General features: G+C 42.4%; 1 protein-coding gene across 4 annotated transcripts in view; it reads right to left on the minus strand.

Moving 5' to 3' along the window:
* LOC147642062 (protein MEI2-like 5) overlaps window positions 1-12,583 on the minus strand; it is a 39,284-nt gene extending 26,701 nt beyond the window's left edge. Inside the window, exons 1-3 of one of the 4 annotated variants that reach the window (XM_086802426.1) lie at window positions 11,906-12,583; window positions 11,699-11,796; window positions 11,462-11,558 (exon numbers count right to left, since the gene is read on the minus strand). The gene's annotated coding sequence lies outside the window, so the exon portion shown is untranslated. Of the gene's footprint in view, window positions 1-11,461; window positions 11,797-11,905 lie in introns of all 4 variants that reach the window. The other 3 variants (XM_086802444.1, XM_086802418.1, XM_086802435.1) reach the window with 3 other exon arrangements.
* Window positions 12,584-20,000: the final 7,417 nt, after the last annotated feature.

Consider the following 20,000-nt stretch of genomic DNA (forward strand, 5'->3'; position numbering starts at 1 on the left):
AATATGCCAATGTAGAAACCCGAGTCAGAGTCGATGTCAATGTCGAGGCACGAGATCCTAATGCCGAGCACACCACAAGGATGACCCACAAGATCTCTCACCGGGCTAGTACCAAATCCAAATCCAACGAACCCCAAGTTTGTACACAAGGTGCACAAGAGACAAGTGTAGACGATGAAGCTTATGATGATCAGCTGTAAGTTTGTCACCCAAACTGCGAAAGAAACAATCCACAAGAGGCCGCACATGGCAGTATGAGCCAGAACAGTTCCATGTAGCAGAACGGCAGCTATACGGTACAGATCACTCACAACAGATGGCAGCAGTTCAGCCGATGGTGGCCAGGCAAGCCACGGCCAGGCGGTACATAAGCACTGAACAGCAAGCTGTGGCCAGTAGGCAGCAGTGGCGCACAGACAGCAACAGCCAGGCGCTGGTGGCGGCAGTGGCAGCGGCCAGTACAGGTGGCAGCGCTGGCTGGCACAGGTGGCAACTCTGGCAGGCGCTCGCAGCACACAGCGGGTGGCGACGGCGCTATCAGGCATAGTAGGTGACAGCAGTTCTGTACGGCACTATCAGGCACAGTAGGCGACGGCAGTTCTGTACGGCACGTACAGTCCAGCAACAGTGCAGATCTGTACACAACAGCATGTGGATAATGATGATGATCTCAACCTATCGGCTTGCTGACATGGCACTGAAAGGCAGAAGGGAGATGGTGGCAACGAGGTAGCTCTTCCACTTGATGATGATGAAGAGCTTCATGCTAGTTTTATACACGAGGGGAGCCCTACTTTTTGCCAGAAAGCTATCCATGCTTTTGCTTTATTTTTTCACGTTGCTTTCCTCTTTTTACTTTATACAATAAAATATTACTCAAATAAGGCCATCTTTTCAAAAGTTCTTTATGCTTTGCTTTCCAGCTTTAGGGCCTTGCTTTTTTGCCCGAGAGCTGCTTTTTGAAAAGGTAGCTTTTTGCTTTTTGGTCTTGCTCAATCCCCTTGCCAGAAAGCTATCCATGCTTTTGCTTTATTTTTTCACTTTGCTTTCCTCTTTTTCCTTTATACAATAAAATATTACTCAAATAAGGCCAGCTTTTCAAAAGTTCTTTATGCTTTGCTTTCCAGCTTTAGGGCCTTGCTTTTTGGCCCGAGAGCTGCTTTTTGAAAAGGTAGCTTTTTGCTTTTTGGTCTTGCTCAATCCCCTTGCCAGTGGTTCTCCTGGCTCGCAGTCAACTCAGTTTGACTTTTTGCTTTTCTCTCCTTTTTGACCAAAACTTGTCCTTTTCCAAGTGCACACCTTATGGTCCTTGTCCCCATGCCTTCTTCCACCTGTCCAATGTCTGGGCAAGGGTTCCATCATGTGAATAGAATGCTAGGAAGGCCAAATAGTTACACCCTCCAAGGTAGGATTAGAAATGTTTTTCAAGGTAGTCACCAGGTTGTCATTGTACTCGGGCATGCTTTTGAGTAGCACTACCATGGCATCATCTTCAATTACTAGAGACTAAACTGCAGGTGGTTGAGTTCTTGAGACTCCTCATTTTGTTGACATGTGTAGCAAGAATTTCTCGTATCTTGAGTTGCAACTCAAAGAAAGTGATTCTCAAAGATAGCTTTGAGTCTAGCACCGAAGAGCAAATCAAGTTTTGCCCAAGCTTCAGCCATGATTTTGATCTGAAATGTGACGCAAATTTTCATCACACAAGCCAAGTGCAATGATGGCATATGTTGTCTCTGCTCTAAATAGATCATGTTGTGCTCTAGGTCTTCTTCATTGATTGCATCAACATCGGAGAAAGAGGTTGCACTGGTAGTGCTCTTTACCAAACCTCAGAGATTTTCATAAAAAGACTTTTTAGGGTTTTCTGAAATTAGGGTTTCTAAACATGGGGGTTTTCAGAAATGATGATGTGGCAGGCTATAGCAACCTTTTAATGCTTGATATATTCCCTCAATTTTCAGAAATGATGGGGTATTTAAGATTAATGCTTTAATTAAGTAGGATTTGTAGAAATTTTGAAAAGCCCCAAATTTTCTCTAATGAATACCTTCTTTGTTTTTATTTCTGCAAGTGCTTGCTACTGATGTCGTTTTTGTTGATTTTATGCAGGTAGGCGATGGAGAAAGTCCTTTCTTCAAGTCAGCTGCTATTCTACGAGAAGGTTGTTTGGCACATAGAGCTAACATGTCTAGTTTGTAGTTGGGCACAGGCTCAGATGTGTTTAAAGATGACTGACACGCTGTCAACGTAGGCTTTAGAGGTGCCACATAGTCAAGGTACAGGAGCAGTTGTTTAACAGGCAGAAGCAGCCATACTAGGCGACGGCAACAGCATATGCGGGCAGCTATTGCAGGAAAGCAAATGGAGGAGCGCTGCACTGGGCGCCTAGTTGGCAGATGTTGAGGCGGCACACTGGTGAGGGCTGACTAGGGGAATGGAACCATGAGCAGTTTGCTCTGATACCATGTTTAAACCTTGGTATCATGACCTATGGTGGCTTGACGGTCAAGACCACCATGGCTATGGTGCAGACAAAGATAGAGAGAGAGAGAGAGAGAGAGAGAGAGAGAGAGAGAGAGAATACAATGCTAGAGAAAGTACAAAGTACACGACTCGATGATGTGACTATTGATTGATTTCTTCGATGAAGTAAATGAACCTTTATAAGCTACAAAGGTTACCTCAGGGACATCATTGGTTATGTCAAGCACACAAACATCTAGATATTATTTGATACCCCTCTAAGAGGTGGTTCACACGCAAACAAGACATTACCACTCTCTAGGAGGTGGTTCACACACACACACACACACACACACACACACACACACACAAAAGCAATACTTTGATCCCAACAATAGTTACATTTTGTTAGATTCAAAGCCATATCCTTGATCTTGCACTAACAGAATATGCCATTTGATCCAGTATGCCCTGCATGACTTTGAGAACTCTGGTCAAATTTTGACATAGTAAGTACTTTCCAAACATCAGAATCGAGCACTGAAACGAGCTCAAACATCTGCATCGCACGTTCATGCATGTGCTTGAACACTCACAGAGTAAGCGTTAAGAGCTACACGTGGGTAAATGTGCTCTAATATCTTGCGACATGAAGTGTACATGTTCCAAGCTGAACACTTTGTATATGAGCACTTTGATTGGGTATGCAGGCTTTATAAGCATTACACAGTTGTTATCATGTCAAGGTAAAACTTAGTCCAAATCTAGAATTTTTAAGCTATGAAAACTTTTTTGAAAAGCTCATTGAATTTATCGCTTTGTATAGCATTTTATAGTAAAATGTGTTAATTGTGTTGTGGTATTAATAAATATTCATGCAGTTATTATTTCTTCTTCTCCATCTTGCTCCCAAGGGGATTGCTTCCTCCCTCATGGGATTGACAGGCCACAGTTGTGGGCAACCCAGAGCTCTTCCATGGCATTCCTTTTCCTCCCCCAAATTTATTGACTGATTTGGTCAAAAAACAGGTACCTGATTTTCATGACTGATTTGGCTTTATCTTCATTGCTGATTTCTGAGTTTTGATAGGTGCAATATGATCTTCATTGCTGATTTTTGTACCTTCAACTTTGCCTTCTTCTATTGCCATGTGTCCATACCGAATGGCAACGATTGGCTGCACACTAAGGGAACTCTTCCAGGATTTAGAAAAGAAGAGCTTCACAAGGTTCCTCGTAAAGTACCTTCACACAAAAACGTTTGCTATTTCAAGGTGGTCATGACAAACAAGAAGATGGAAAAACTCAGCTTCAACCTATCTTCCTTGGTGAAACAAACTCCACATGGCGGCGTGTTAAGGAGGCAACACCGATTTAAATGGTGAGAAAAACTGTGCTTTAAACTTAGTTAACCTTCAGCAGCAATTTCTGCTTCCAAACTATCCCATGAAAGCGTAGGAAGAGCACAGGAACCTCAGCCATAATGTAATATGCGGAAGCTTCGGAGAAGAATCAGTAACTTCAATACTCAGAATTCAGCACTCTTTTCGCGACGGAAATTAATGCACAAACTGAAAGGAGAAGTGCAAAAAATAGAGAGAGAGAGGGAGAGATGGAGAGGACACAGTTCTGGGTCCCAATTACCCTCTGTAGGGCCCCCACCACGGATGGTGTATTTGCTTTATTAGAATGATGAGAAATCTGAAAGAAAATACAGCAATCTTGGACCTTTTCTTGGCTCGAAAATCCCTGCCCTCCTTGACCTTCAGTTCTCCACCCCTTTGCTTAGCAATTCCCTTGGCTTGTCTAGCCCTTGATTTGCTTGAGCTCTTGGTGAATATTGAGATCCATGAATGGGATTATGGCCTCCACTATTTATACTACTTCCCAACAGCAGTCGGCTAGTAGATAAACAGGCGGCCAGCACCAATGTCCCACGACTTGTGAAAAGTCAGCAATAAATGCTAGAAAAATCACCAAAAATGCTGCCCAATACTCCCTAGATGGATGGGCATCATGCGCCTGCTTCCAGAGGGCTGGGCACAGCTTTTGCCCACAATCCAAGGGCTGGGCAGCCTGTATGGGCTGCCCCATACTTGCCCTACAGCCATATAAAGGCTGTAATCTCCTAGAAACTGCCTTAATCTTGCCCTAGGGCTGTCCTACAGCCCCTCCATGGCTGGTGGGTTCAGCCTGGGCCTTCCTGGCCCTCATGGCGGTGATTTCACACCATTCCCATGCCCACACTAAGATCCGGGGTAGCCCTATGGGCTGGCCCCTTGTCCTAACCACTGTCTACTCAGTGATCTGGCATCCGGTACCATACCAGATACACAGAACCACTGACATCATTCTAGAGGGAGACTCACAGCGCGGACTGGCATTGTTTCATGTGCAGGACAGTGCACATCTGACCTTGGACTCATGTGCAGGACAATGCACACCTGACCTCGGACGACTGAGATGGATCCCTGGCTCACTCGTCCCGGACTGGGCTCACATGGGACGAGTTCTCCATCCTAGGTCCTGCACCTTCTGTACAGAAATGTCTACGTGGCATCCAAGTGCGGGATGCACGTGACATCCCCTTATGCTTAACTTGGCATAGCCTCCAAATAATCCGTCAATAACGCCGGATAGTCTTCGAAGAACTCTTTGTCGAGCCATACCGCTTCATGAGTTCCTCGGTCCTGAAACTTCGTGAGGAACTGTCGTAGTCTTCAGCCGGAGCCATGCTTGAAACGGTGCAAAAAGATCTGTTTTGGAACCATTACTTCTCCTTCATCAACAATGTCTGGTTCCGCTTCGTCTTTGACCTCTGAAGGGGGTGAACCTGCACATGACTTTAACCAACTGACATGAAATACATCGTGCATAGTCCAACTCGGAGGTAGCTTTAACTGCATAGACACCTCATTAATCTTTTTCCGGATGGGAAAAGGTCCGAAGCTCCTGAAAGACAACTTTGGGCATCGCTTGCCCACCTGCTTCAATCTTTGCTTCATTATCCGAAGATAAACCCAATCCCCTTTCGAAATCTTCATATCCCTTCAATCTTTATTGGCCTGTCGAGTGTAGGCCTCTTGCGCTTTAGCCAATCTGTCTTTTACTGACTCTAAGATCTCCTGGTAAGACTCGGTCACTCTCTTTGCCTCCGGTACTGAAGACGAAGTCCTCGTGGTTAACAACGACTGGAAAGGTCTTCCAAACGCTGCCTCATATGGAGTCCTGCCAATAGCTGAAGAAAAAGAGTCATTCAAAACAGCTTGAACTAAAGGCAAATACGATTCCCACTTACCTTGGTGATCGTGGACATAACACTTCAGCACATCAAAGGCCAACTGGTTATATATCTCTATTTTGCCGTCTGTCTGTGGGTGGAATGCACTGGAAAAATTCAACTTAGTACCAAAATTATCAAACAGTGCCCTCCAAAAATGACTGGTAAACTTGGCATCTCGGTCTGACACTATTGTTCTAGGAATCCCGCCAATCGGGTACCAATGCCGAATGAACAACTGGGCAACATCCTCGGCGGTCACATTGGCCCTGCAAGGAATAAGCATAACAAATTTGCTAAACCTATCAACAATAGTTAAGCACTGTGTATTACGCTTACTCGGACCGGAAGGCAGATTCGTGACAAAGTCCATGGAAATGTCCCTCAGGAATTGGCAAGGGCTGTAACAACCCTATCTTCTTTCCACAAGGAGCTTTCACCTTTTGACAAATGTCACAGCATTGTACATATGTAAATACATCACGCCTCATCTTTGGCCAATAGTATTGCCGTTCTAATTTCTCCAGAGTCGAATTCATGCCCCTATGACCACCTGTAATGGCGTCATGGGCATCATGGAGAAGAGCTACCCTGAACGACTTCATGACACACAGTCGGCCTTTGTAGAAAAGCCAACCATCGCGTATCAGAAAATGGCATAAACCTGTGACATCCAATGCATGTTCCCACTGTGTACCGAATTCCTCGGAATCTCATGTCCTCTAGTCCTGTACCAACAAGATCAAGTCTAGTGGTTTAAATCGTAGACACTTGTCCCTTCCTACTCAAAGCGTCGGCCACTGGATTGGCCTTTCTTGGAAGGTACTCAATCATACCACCGAACTGCTAGAATATCCGACTCCAGCGGTGTTGTCGATCACTCCACTGTGCACTTGGCATCGTCTGAATCCAGCGCAATGCCTGATGGTCAGTGCGAACCTCGAAATCACGGCCATACAAGAAATGTTTCCAATGTTTCAAGGCCTATATAACTGCTAGAAGTTCAAGATCATAAACTGAGTAGTTCTTCTCGACGGGCAGTAACTTACGAGACATGTAAGCTACCTAGATAACCATTCTGTTGCAATACACCTCCAATTGCGATGTTACTCGCATCGGTGATCACTTGAAATGGTTCGTCCCACGAGGCAAGTGCTAAACAAGGCGCTTCTGATAAAGCCACCTTGAGGTTTTGGAATGCCTCCAACGCTCGTGGAGTCATTCGAATCTTTTGCCTTCTTGTTTTCACTCCCTTTAGCAGATCGGTGAGATCTGCCGAGAGGTCAGAAAACTTGTCGATGTGGATGGAATATGCATGGCATATACCCACAAATGATCTGATTTCATAGGCTGTCTGAGATACTTCCCAGTTGACAATCTCGGCCACTTTAGCCGGATCAAGTCGAATGCCTTTAGCACTAATTATATATCCCAAGTAATGCACCTGGAACAGATAAAATTCTGACTTCCTTTCATTGACATAGAGCTCGTTGCTTTCCAGCAACTTAACGACTTTCTCCACATCAATGTCATGCTCTCATCTGTAGCTAAAAATATGAGTATGTCGTCCAGAAATATGAACACACACTTTCCAATCAAATCTCGGAAAACACGCATCATCATGCAGTTAAATGTAGCTGGGGCGTTCGTCAAGCCAAATGGCATGACCACAAATTCATAGTGGGCTCGTTCTGTGTACGGAAGGCTGTCTTGGGGATGTCTGCCTCCACAATCCGCACCTGGTGGTACCCACTCTTTAAATCCAGTTTTGAGAACACCTTTGCTCCATTCAGCCTCTCGAGAATATAGTCAATTCGAGACATCGAGAATCTGCTCTTGATAGTCAGCTTGTTGAGTGCACGATAGTCAACACACAAACGGGAAGACCCATCTTTCTTCTTGTTGACAAACAAGATCAGTGCTGCAAATGGTGACACGCTGGGGCGGATGAAGCCAGCTTGCAACAATTCTTGGAGTTGGCGGTCCAACTCCAATTCCATTGCCTTAGAAAGGCAATACGGAAACTTGCTCGGGGGCTCCGAGCCTCGGAAGAGGTCAATCTTGTGGTCCTCCGGTCTGGACGTGGGGAGCTGGGGAGGGAGGCTGTCCCGAAGAAAAATCTTCTGGAACTTTTCATGGAGAACCGAGTACTTCTCGGAAGCACTGGCCATCGTCTGGGCTGTCTGGATGTAAATCATCGCACACTGTGCGCCTTTCCGAACTACTCGCTTAGCCTCCTGCAAGTGGCTTATGAGCGGAAAGTTCGGAATTTCTGGCTCACACTTAATGGTCACCAGGGCGTTTGACACATTCCGATTGATCTGGAACGTGTGCTTGTCCCACTCGACATCAGGAAGAAACTTGTGAAACCACTGAATACCCAAAATTATGGCTGCTCCTACAAGAGGGGCAACCATAAAATTACGCACAAACTCTATGCCCTGAATCACTAACTTAGCACCTAGAGCTTCATACTTGACGCTCGTTGTCATGCCTCTGCTAAAACCCTCAACCTGTTTGTCCACCGAAGTCAGCTCAAAACAGGCACGCCTAGCGACCTGTTCCGTGACCACATCCTCCGTGCTGCCGCTATCAAACAAGACAACGACTCTCTGGCCACCTATGTAGCCAAAGGACTTGAGCAATTCGTTGCGCTCATACTCCTGGTCATGGGCGCCCTTCTACTTATCTTCGAGCTCCCGGCTAATAATTGCTCCAACTGAAGCACCGGGGTTTGAAGAACTAGGGATAGCCGTTGGGGTCTGTGTGGGGAGTTGAGCTCACCACGGAAGCTGTGGAGGTGGCGGCGGCGGGCTTTGGAGGCTTCTTAGGACAATCCCGAGAAGTATGTCCTTTTGTATGACAAAAGAAACATCTACCCTCCTTCTTGTACTGAGAAAGTTCCTCAGCACTTAACTTGCCACCTGTCTTGCCTGCCTCCGCTTTCTGGTCTGGAGTAAGCTTAGACGCATTGTTCGAGTTCTTGGAGCCAGAGGCTCCTGGGCTCTGTCCTGGGGAAGACCCCGTCTGGTTCTGGCTTTTGCTCCCCGAGGCGTTAGCCCTGGGAGAAGCCGGTTGGGAAGTCTTGGGCTTGCCACCATTATGTTTCATTTCTGTACTCTGTGCAAGCGAGAGTGCGTCTTCAAAGGTGGCTGGCCTAAGCATACGCACCTCCCATTGGATTTGCGTGTCCAGGCCATACAAAAACTGCCCTTTCTTGTCCGTATCAGATAAGCCTAATTGCAGACATAAAGTCGAAATTCTATTGGCAAACTGAAGGACTAGTTGCGCGTTCTAACGCGCTCCCCTGAACTCGTCTTCGAGTCGCTCAAGATAGTGGGGCGGTAGAAACCGCTACTTAAGGTCGCGGACAAACTCGTCTCACACATAAGCTACCATACCTGCTCTGGTGTGGGCATGAGCCCACTGAGTCCACTAAGGAATGGCCTCACCTTTCAAGTACCAACTGGCTAAGATCACTCTGTCAGTATTTGTTTTCCTAACTGCGGCAAAGTAAGCTTCAAATTGATGTAACCATGAATAAAGAGTTGTGGGATTGAGTTTACCATTATACTTACTGAAGTTCATTTTCTCGAGAAAATGATTCGAGGGCGCCGTCGGTGTTAATCTGGCGTCCAAAGCTCTGAGGTAACACTCGTGTTCCACGCGTCGCATGGCGTCGTCTTCTCGTTGTCGGATCTCCAATGCACGCATCTGCAACTCAAGCAAAGAGCTTGGCTGCGGCTGTGACCCCACGAGAGGGTCCCTGTGACGAGGATCTGGAATCTGGGATACGAAAGGAGAGGGAGGAGGAGATGGAAAACGCGATGCTGAAGAGCGGGTACGCTCCTCCAGAGCCAAGATCCGCGCCTTCTACTCATCCAACTTGGTTGTCTGTTCTGCGATTGCTCGCATCATCTGCTGGAACATATCTGTGACACTCAAGCCTGGTGCCCTAACTGGGCTGCCTGGTGTACTCTGGTCCCATGGTCCTTGGTCTCTCTAGTCGTCGGAGCTCACCATAGCACGAAAATGCAATTCCTTTCCGGAACGCAATCTGACCATCCACTATCTGTGTGGGAGACGTCCGAAGGCTTCCGGAGGCTAAAAACCAACCGTCCTTCGAGGGACAGGAGTCACTCCGAAAGGGGTAGTCCACCGGCGTCTAAAAACCAACCACACGAGCGAGAAAAAAATCCTGGTTTCTTTGCTGAATCTTTGTACTTGAAGCAGGTCTGATACCACTATAATATGCGGAAGCTTCGGAGAAGAATCGGTAACTTCAGTACTCAGAATTCAGCACTCTTTTCGCGACGGAAATTAACGCACAAACTGAAAGGAGAAGTGCAAAAAATAGAGAGAGAGAGAGAGAGAGGGAGAGATGGAGAGGACACAGTATTGGGTCCCAATTACCCTCTGTAGGACACCCACCACGGATGGTGTATTTGCTTTATTAGAATGATGAGAAATCTAAAAGAAAATACAGCAATCTTGGACCTTTTCTTGGCTCGAAAATCCCTGCCCTTGACCTTCAGTTCTCCACCCCTTTGCTTAGCAATTCCCTTGGCTTGTCTAGCCCTTGATTTGCTTGAGCTCTTGGTGAATAATGAGATCCATGAATGGGATTATGGCCTCCACTATTTATACTACTTTCCAACAGCAGTCGGCCAGTAGATAAACAGGTGGCCAGCACCAATGTCCCACGACTTGTGAAAAGTCAGCACTAAATGCTAGAAAAATCACCAAAAATGCTGCGCAATACTCCCTAGATGGCTGGGCATCATGCGCCTGCTTCCAAAGGGCTGGGCACAGCTTTTGCCCACAATCCAAGGACTGGGCAGCCTGTATGGGCTGCCCCATACTTGCCCTACAGCCATATAAAGGCTGTAATCTCCTGGAAACTGCCTTAATCTTGCCCTAGGGCTGTCCTACAGCCCCTCCATGGCTGGTGGGTTCAACCTGGGCCTTCCTGGCCCTCATGGGGGTGATTCCACACCATTCCCATGCCCACACTAAGATCCGGGGTAGCCCTATGGGCTGGCCCCTTGTCCTAACCACTGTCTACTCAGTGATCTGGCATCCGGTACCATACCAGATACACAGAACCACTGACATCATTCTAGAGGGAGACTCACAGCGCGGACTGGCACTGTTTCATGTGCAGGACAGTGCACACTTGACCTTGGACTCATGTGCAGGACAATGCACACCTGACCTCGGACGACTGAGATGGATCCCTGACTGACTCGTCCCGGAGTGGGCTCACATGGGACCACTTCTCCATCCCAGGTCTTGCACCTTCTATACAAAAATGTCTACGTGGCATCCAAGTGCGGGATGCACTTGACACATAAGGGGGGAGAAGAGGTGGTGCATCAAACACCTCAAGATGAGGCTATTAAGCTAATGAAGTCAAAGGAAAGTCAGACTTCATGTTTAACTCCCACCATATTATTCAGAGTTTCATTTATGGATTCGTGTAGGCCTGATGGCTAGGTTGATATACCCCTACTGCAACACAGTGAAAAAATGGTAGAAAGATCAACATTTGTAATTTGATATAGTTACATTAAGGCAAAGTGATGGCCAATGCTTGATTTCTTACTTGACACAATTGTCAAAGGTAAAGTGACAAACACATCGATATGAAAAGCATAACACAAAAACATCATTGATGATACACAAAGACATTACTATAAATAGAAGAGGTTAGACCTGATAAAGCAAAGATCCATGGTGGTGGATGGCCAGAAGTCATTTCACCTCCACAATCTCAAAATTCCTATCTCCAAAGAGCTTCAACTCCAAGTCTCTGCAGGTGGGCAATCCTTGTGTAGGGTTAGCTCACAGTTCCGAAACCTTTAAAGGCATTCACAGTAACCAACTCTACAAAAATGCGAAGCCAATTCAAGTAGAGCAGCTTTCTGCCGAGTGCCATCCACATGGGCAAACCTGTGGCGCCTCTTTCAATCAGATGGCAAGCCTTCCACACAGACCCCCTACGGCCTTGCATCCCTGGTTGGCACCAAAACACTTAATTTGGCAAACTCCTGTCAAAAAGATGGGCTTTCTTTACTGCTAGTAGGCAGAGAACTGCAGAGATAGGAGATGAAATTCGGCGCAGCAGGGCTCTTGAGGATGAAGTAAGAACCCACTTACACTCATGGCAGATCCGGAACCTTCCTGCTGATGAAAACCGAGATGAATTTGTCGCAGCATGTGATAATTTCGCTTGAACAGCGAAGGGTCTAATGCGGACTACAATTTTTGAAGCAAAATGCGAGACCTGTGATGCGAGAAGAATGCTAGGTTTTCTGACGCAACATGTTAAGATTGCTGCTACGGTTTCTGCTCCAAACTGCGAGGGTTTCTGCTGCAGAATGTAAGGGGTCCGGCTGCAAAATGCAAGAATTCCCCCGGCAAAATGTTAGGTTTGCAGGATATTGCTGAAGTTTCGGTTTCGGAGAGTAAGAATCTACACCGTTCCAGGGTATCTGCTCCAAAATTCTATGGCTTCTAGGACATAATGCCCCTGCGGAAAAGGTAGGGTTTCAGGTGCGAAAGGATAAGGTTGACAGAAAAGGATGGGAAAGTGGAAAGGGAGCAAATTCAGAGGAGATAACGAAGGTGGGAGACGTGATCGAGAGGGAAAAGAAGGGACCTTACGAGCTCCGGTGCAGAGGGAAAGCACGGAAATATCTCTAAATCAACAGTGGAGAGAGGCCGAGGAGGGGACACTGGGACCTGGGTGACAGAGAGATCCGATGCGTGCGGTAAGGGGCTCTCAGGTGAGAACTTGAGAAGAAGAGGCCAGGCCCAGGTCCTATGGAAAGCAAGGGGGGAAAAGGACAACGAATAAGCTTTAAAGTCTAAAGAAAATCCACGCGTGTCGATCACACAAGACCGGTACCCTAAATTTTAACTTTTTTAAAAGAAATCAATTCTGAATTATTAATTTAGGGCCTAGCTAACAGAAGACCGGTAGCCTAATTTCGAATTTTGAATAATTTTAGCCTTATGTGATATCAATTGGCAATCACACAAGACCCGGGCGTAGGCTCCTCCACACCTCAATTTGAGATTAGCAAATTTGAGCATCTCACCTAAGTGAGAAATATGATTGCATGAAATTCTGACATTTTGATATAAATTATGCTTCTTGAAAAAGCATTTTTTCTTTATCCTTTAATATAGCAGCGCTTTATTTTTATTTCTTTTAAAGAGATTAGCAAATTTGAATAATTTTAGTTTTATTAGGTTACCCTAGCCTAATAATTTCAGTTTATTAGGCTAGGCCTTTCAAAGCGTCCGCTGTAGGCTAGTGTCGGACGCTCCTACAACCAATCCCAAAGGTCTAAGTACCATATCCGACCAGTAAGGGCTTCACGTTGCGAGGAGAACAAAGCTAAGGCGTCTAGCACACCCCCCAGCCCAAGAGCTACATGTGATGCCTCGCACCAATCAAAGCTACTCTGTCCAAAGTATCTCAAGCTTTGGGGATTTTTTACGTTTGTGAGTAAGATCTCAGTGCAGCGAATTTTCCCTCTCCCTACCACACATTCTCCCTATTGTCCAAGTAGTGAGGGATGTATTTTCCATACCCAACACATGTTCTGCAAGCACCCATTGCAGTGGCAAGCTCACGACGTCGCACGGGACGCCTTAGGCTCCACTGACAACCTTAATTTGAGATTAGATGTTGCAATGATTCGCAGATGAAACGGACGACCAGTCGATGCATCCATATTTTAAATGACATGGCTTCTACGCGATGGTCATTAATCCAGGTCACCAACCAAGTTAAAGCCACAGTAATCGCATTTTTATAAGGAATGCGTCATGCACAAAGCCAACCGTGTGTTTGTTAGCAAATCTTAGAGACGTAACCACCAGCTAGAAATTTGGATGCATGTGCAACAAGTCCTTTTTGGTAGAGGTGAAATTAACACTCCATTAGCAAATCCTAGAGACGTAACCACCAGCTAGAAATTTGGATGCATGTGCAACAAGTCCTTCTTGGTAGAGGTGAAATTAACACTCCACTGGCATCGCAACATTATAGGCCAGCACTTGTGCGCTTCATATGAGCCTAACAAGGGCTTAAGACTTAAGAGACTTGGGAGCTAAGTTTTTAAGTAGTATCAACAAGGTACCCCCTTAGGAAAATTTGGGAAGCTAACCAATATTAGCTAAAAAAGCTATAAAGGCCTCCTTTACGAAGTTAAGTAAGCTCCTCACAAGACGTGGATATAAGAGCAAGGTCACATGGTCACCGACTCACAACTAGCAGTATAAGGTATGGGGGCCAAGGAATAGAAATAGATTTTATGGGATTTGTCTTTTGTGGCTCACCTCCTATCGTTTTGCCTTCTTAGTATTTTGTAGACAAAAGAGTATCACAAAATTAAAGGAGCTTAGTAGCGATATTACCTCCTATACAAATGTTTGCAAAGTTGTAATACAATGATTATTGCCTAGAATTGTGTGAATGTGGCATGTCTCTAAATTAAAAAAGTTTCTCACTAGGGTGAGAAAGGTGTCAATATATTTGGCCATCCGAAAGAAAGTCACCATTTTTCTGTTAATTGCTTTTCCTCGAGAAAGATCTCGAGGGGAGCAATCAAGAAACCAATGTCTTGTTCATTATTTTACCCTTATCTATATAATAGATTCCTTAATGAGTTGTTCACCTTCCTTAAATTACCCATCAATATGATATGAATACACTATTAATACTCATTCTCAAGTCAAAATCACCAACGCTTTAAAAAGGTCGTAAAGCCTCTCTCTCTCTCTCTCTCTCTCTCTCTCTCTCTCTCTCTCTCTCTCTCTCTCTCTCTCTCTCTCTCTCTCTCATGTGCACACTTACAAGATGTGTGTGTGTGTGTGTGTGTGTGTGTGTGTGTGTGCACGCACCTATCTATTTCATTCTATTAGTCACTTTATGTATAAAAGCATGTATAAGTAGGTTTTGTGCTTGTATAATATATCATGTCACTAGTTTCTATGAGTCCTCCATAGATATTAAAATTTAAACTTATTAAGAGATGGTTTGATTAAGTCATTCTATAGAAGCAACCATTCTTGAGGTGGTAATAATTAGTAGCATCAAAAATGTTATGAAGCAAGTATATATATTTTTTCAAATGAGACACTACTAGGAGGTTTTAGCAACTTGCATGTCAAAAATCAAACCCTTCTATTGTTAACATCGTAGAATATATATATATATACATAGTAGGAACATACCTCTTGATTTGAATAAAGGCCCTTTTAGTCATGTAAGTTATCATTATTAAATCTTATGAGTTTGACTTGTTAACAACTAATAGCTTATAGTTTAAAAAGAAAATTCTATGAAGTGTACCAAGATTCTCCTACTCCTTGTTTTGTGTATATAAGTTATCATAATACAAATAGTCTTACCTTGATACTATTATAAGTGACATAAAATTTTTAATACATATCACCTAATTATTTAAAGAAGGGGGAAATGTAAGCTTAAGTGTAAAAAGGTACAACTCTTGGCATCATTCATTAAGAATCACAATTCAAAAGATAATAATTTATTTATGTGGTTTGAAACATTTTCTCCTCAGAGAACATCTTTTTACATTGATTTTCTTTCTATCATTAGACATTCTGTTTTTCCATGTGAGTGATTTGATTGATATCACACATCGTGACATTAGCAACACAATGATTTCTTAAAATCATTCAATGCTTTTATCTATAAGTATACACAACCTTGATAAGGGGAATCTTAAACGTTCACACTTTTACTATATCACTTAAACCTTATTTGTAATACTTGATTGAGTCTTATGTAAAATACATGAAATATGGATCACTTAAATGCTTTAATCTAGAGATGTATACAAATTCTTGATAAGGGGAATCTTGTATAGTAGTAGTTGTCACACTTTTTATTATTTGTCACTTACACCTTTGTTATAATACTTGAATGCATCTTTGTAAATATGTAAAATATATGAAATATGGATCACTTGGATTGCTTCATAAGAAATGCATCTTTGTAAATATGAAAAATACATGAAATATGGATCACTTGGATTGTTTCATAAGAAATGAAAACAGATGGTTTCTTAGTACAAGCCTTGCTTGTGATAAAACTCTTGGGCTTTCTATACCTTTGATAAGATGCTCAAGTGCAAACACCATATTTTATATATAGTCATCAAATCATGACATTTATTGAGCTACTTAGCCAAGAGAAGCCCTGACACCACCAAGTAAAATGTAGCACTTAATCCTCATAATTTCATGTTTTATGTCTATAATGGTTACCCAATAGAAATATAAATGAGCAATATAATGAATGCTAGCCTCATAAACTACAATCTTGTTGGTGTGATTAGACATAACTAAAAATCCATTAAAGTTATGGATGTCATAAGTTCCTTTCAAGCATAAACTTGTGTTAAATATTAATAGTGATTAATGTGGGAATAGACCAATCCTAGGTGGTTGTGTAAACTAGCACTCTAATGTGTGTAAGCTTAGGTTTAAATAAAGTGACTCTAATGTGTGTGAACATTCCGTTAGTGTTCATTTATGTGTGGGAACAGACTCTTAGAAGGATCTTATGTAAGCAATGATGTGTAAAGGTGACACCTCTTAGGGATGCTTGGTGTCTTGCCTTGACATGTGGCATGTGTAGTGGTAGCATATGCACACACCTTGTAAAGGGGGCCTCTCATATAAAAGGGACCAATTATCATAATAAAATCATCCTTTCCATGACTCTAAATATGCCTTCCTCCTTAATGCCCAATTAACTCTATGATAATGTGTTGGTTATCTCCTCACTCAAATTGTGATATTGCCCACTCTCAGCTAGGGCGTATAATTAGAGCGAGGTAAACATATTTGGGGCTTTTTTTAATACTAATATTAGTTTTGGGGAAAAATCAAAGTCTTTTCTACTAGGAATTTTAGGGATTCTTGTTTACACGAGGTGAATCAGTGTAGCGGAAGCATCCACAGGCACTCTTATACCTATACAAACTCTAAGCACTTTCGCGCCTAGTTTTGCTCACTCAAGTAGGCGTTTTATTCCTAGTATACTTCGACAATCACATCCTAAATTTTGACAAATACCCATGTCTTATGTACACATCCTTATCATCTTTCAATATTTTCTTGCAAGCATATAGAGTGCATCAAGGGTTCTCTTACAGGGGAGGCTTTCCTATTTTCTAGTGCTGCACATCGTTTGCTTAAAGAAATCCATGATTGTGAAGAGAGATGTCACATAGAGGATTTGATGTTTTTGGGTATATGTCCACTTAGGATAGACTTGATGGCTCTAATTATCAATATGGAGCTTTATGATGAAAATCTTGTTGATAGCTAGGGGGTTATGGGAGATTATCATTGAGGATGAACCCCCCCCCTCCATCAGTAGCAGTATCCATAATAGGTGGGGCTAGAATAGATGCTCACATGGTTGTTGGAATTCTAGAGGGTCCTCCTCCTCCTACTAAGAAGAAGGTTGTTCACCTTGCATAAATTACCCATCAATATGACACGAATACACTATTAATACTCATTCTCAAGTCAAAACCACCACCGCTTTGAAAAGGTCTCTCTCTCTCTCTCTCTCTCTCTCTCTCTCTCTCTCTCTCTCTCTCTCTCTCTCTCTCTCTCTCTCTCTCTCTCTCTCTCTCTCTCTCTCTCTCTCTCTCTCTGCCCCATGTGCATGCACACTTACAAGATGTGTGTGTGTGTGTGTGTGTGTGTGTGTGTGCACACGCGTGCGTGCATGTGTGCACACGCACCTATCTATTTCATTCTATTAGTCACTTTATGTATAAAAGCATGTATAAGTAGGTTTTGTGCATGTCACTAGTTTGTGTGAGTCCTCCATAAATATTAAAATTTAAACTTATTAAGAGATGGTTTGATTAAGTCGTTCTATAGAAGCAACCATTCTTGAGGTGGTAATAATTAGTAGCATCAAAAATCTTGTGAAGCAAGTATATAGTTTTTCAAATGAGACACTACTAGGAGGTTTTAGCAACTTGCACATCAAAAATCAAACCCTTCTATTGTTAACATCTTAGAATATATATATACAAAGTAGGAACATGCCTCTTGATTTGAATAAAGGCCTTTTTAGTCATGTCATGATTAAATCTTATGAATTTGACTTGTTAACAAAACTAATATCTTATGAATTTGACTTGTTAACAACTAATAGCTTATAATTTTAAAAGAAAATTCGATGAAGTGTACCAAGACTCTCCTACTCCTTGTTTTGAGCAATGATAAAAAGTTATCATAATACTTGTTCAATATAAAATAGTCTTGCCTTGTTACTATTATATGGTGACATACATTTTTTAATACATATCACTTATCTATTTAAAGAATGGGGAAATGTAAGCTTAAGTGTAAAAAGGCACAACTCTTGGCATCATTCATTGAGAATCACAATTCAAAAGGTAGTTATTTATTTTATGTGTTTTGAAACATTTTCTCATGGGAGAACATCTTGTTAAAATTTTAATAATCATCGATTTTCTTTCTATCATTAGACTTTTTTTTTCCATGTGAGTGATTTGATTGATATCTCACATCGTGACATTGGCAACACAATGATTATCTTGAAATCATTCAATGCTTTAATCAATAGTAAAATCTTGATAAGGGGAATCTTAAACCTTCTTTGTGATACTTGAATAGGTGTCACACTTTTACTATATCACTTAAACCTTCTTTGTAATACTTGCTTGAGTCTTATGTAAATATGTAAAATACATGAACTATTTATTAGTTAAATGCTTTAACCTAGAAGTATACAAATTATTTATAATGGGAATCTTGCATGGTAGTAGTTGTCACACTTTTTATTATTTATCACTTAAACCTTCTTTATAATACTTGAATGCATCTCTTGCAAATGATGTAAAATACATGAAATATGGATCACTTGGATTGTTTCATAAGAAATGCATCTTTGTAAATACGAAAAATACATGAAATATGGATCACTTGGATTGTTTCATAAGAAATGAAAAAAACAGGTTTCCACAAGCCTTGCTTGTGATAAAACTCTTGGGCTTTCTATACCTTTGATACTATGCTTAAGCACAAATAACATATTATATATATATTCATCAAATCATAACATTTATTGAGCTACTTAGCAAAGAGAAGCCTTGACACCACCAAGTAGAAGATCCTTATAATTTCATGTTTCACTTCTATAATGGTTACTTGAATAGAAATATAAATAAGTAATATAATGAATGCTAGCCTCATAAACTACAATCATATTAGTGTGATTAGACATAATTAAAATTTTAAATCCATTAAAATCATGGATTTCATGAGTTCCTTTCAAGCATAACTTGTGTTAAATATTAATAGTGATTAATGTGGGAATAAACCAATTCTAGGTAGTTTTGTAAACTAGCACTCTAGTGTGGGTTCAAATAAAGAGACCCTAGTGTGTGTGAACATTTCGTTAGTGTTCATTTATGTGTGGGAACAGTCCCTTAGAAGGATCTTATGTAAGCAATGATGTGGAAAGGTGACACCCCGAGATGCTTGGTGTCATGCCTTAACATGTGGCATGTGTGGTGGTAGCATATGCACACACCTTGTAAAGGGGGCAAGGGACCAATTATCATATTAAAATCATCCTTTCCATGAATCTTATGTCTTCCTCCTTAATGCCGAATTAATCCTTAAAAAAAAATAGAACGAGATGATTAGTATTATTCAAAAAAGGGTCTTCAATACAACATATCAAGCTTTTTAAGAGAAGCTTAATTCAAGGTCTAATATTCTATAGAATTCTTCACAGCAAATAGTTCCAGAATGATCCTAGCCAACTCAGCATCTTCTTCTTCTAACTTGTTCGCAACTTCTGTCCACTCTTGCTTGTGTCTTTCCAGGTCAGCTTTGACGCTTTGGATTTTTTCTTTGCATTCATCTCTGGCTTCATTGATTGCTAAAGATTCCTCTACATCAATCTTGGATCATTGAGCCTGGCACACCGTGTCATCCGCCTTGAGAATCAACCTCATCTGCACACACAAAGCATTACTTGGGCTGGGGAATTGTAGGCTCTGCATTATGAAACACAAAATCATTATGCATTATCCAAATACACCAGATATATTATGCATGGATTGTATTCCACAAGTTAGATGAGCAAGCTGTGAAATCCCCCAACAACATTTGTTTCCACGTAATCTGAGATTTCTTAATAGGGGAAAGACAT

Source organism: Cibotium barometz, chromosome 1 (genome assembly GCF_041138505.1).
Source record: "Cibotium barometz isolate CiBa-2024 chromosome 1, ASM4113850v1, whole genome shotgun sequence".
In the NCBI taxonomy this organism is placed as follows: Eukaryota; Viridiplantae; Streptophyta; class Polypodiopsida; order Cyatheales; family Cibotiaceae; genus Cibotium; species Cibotium barometz.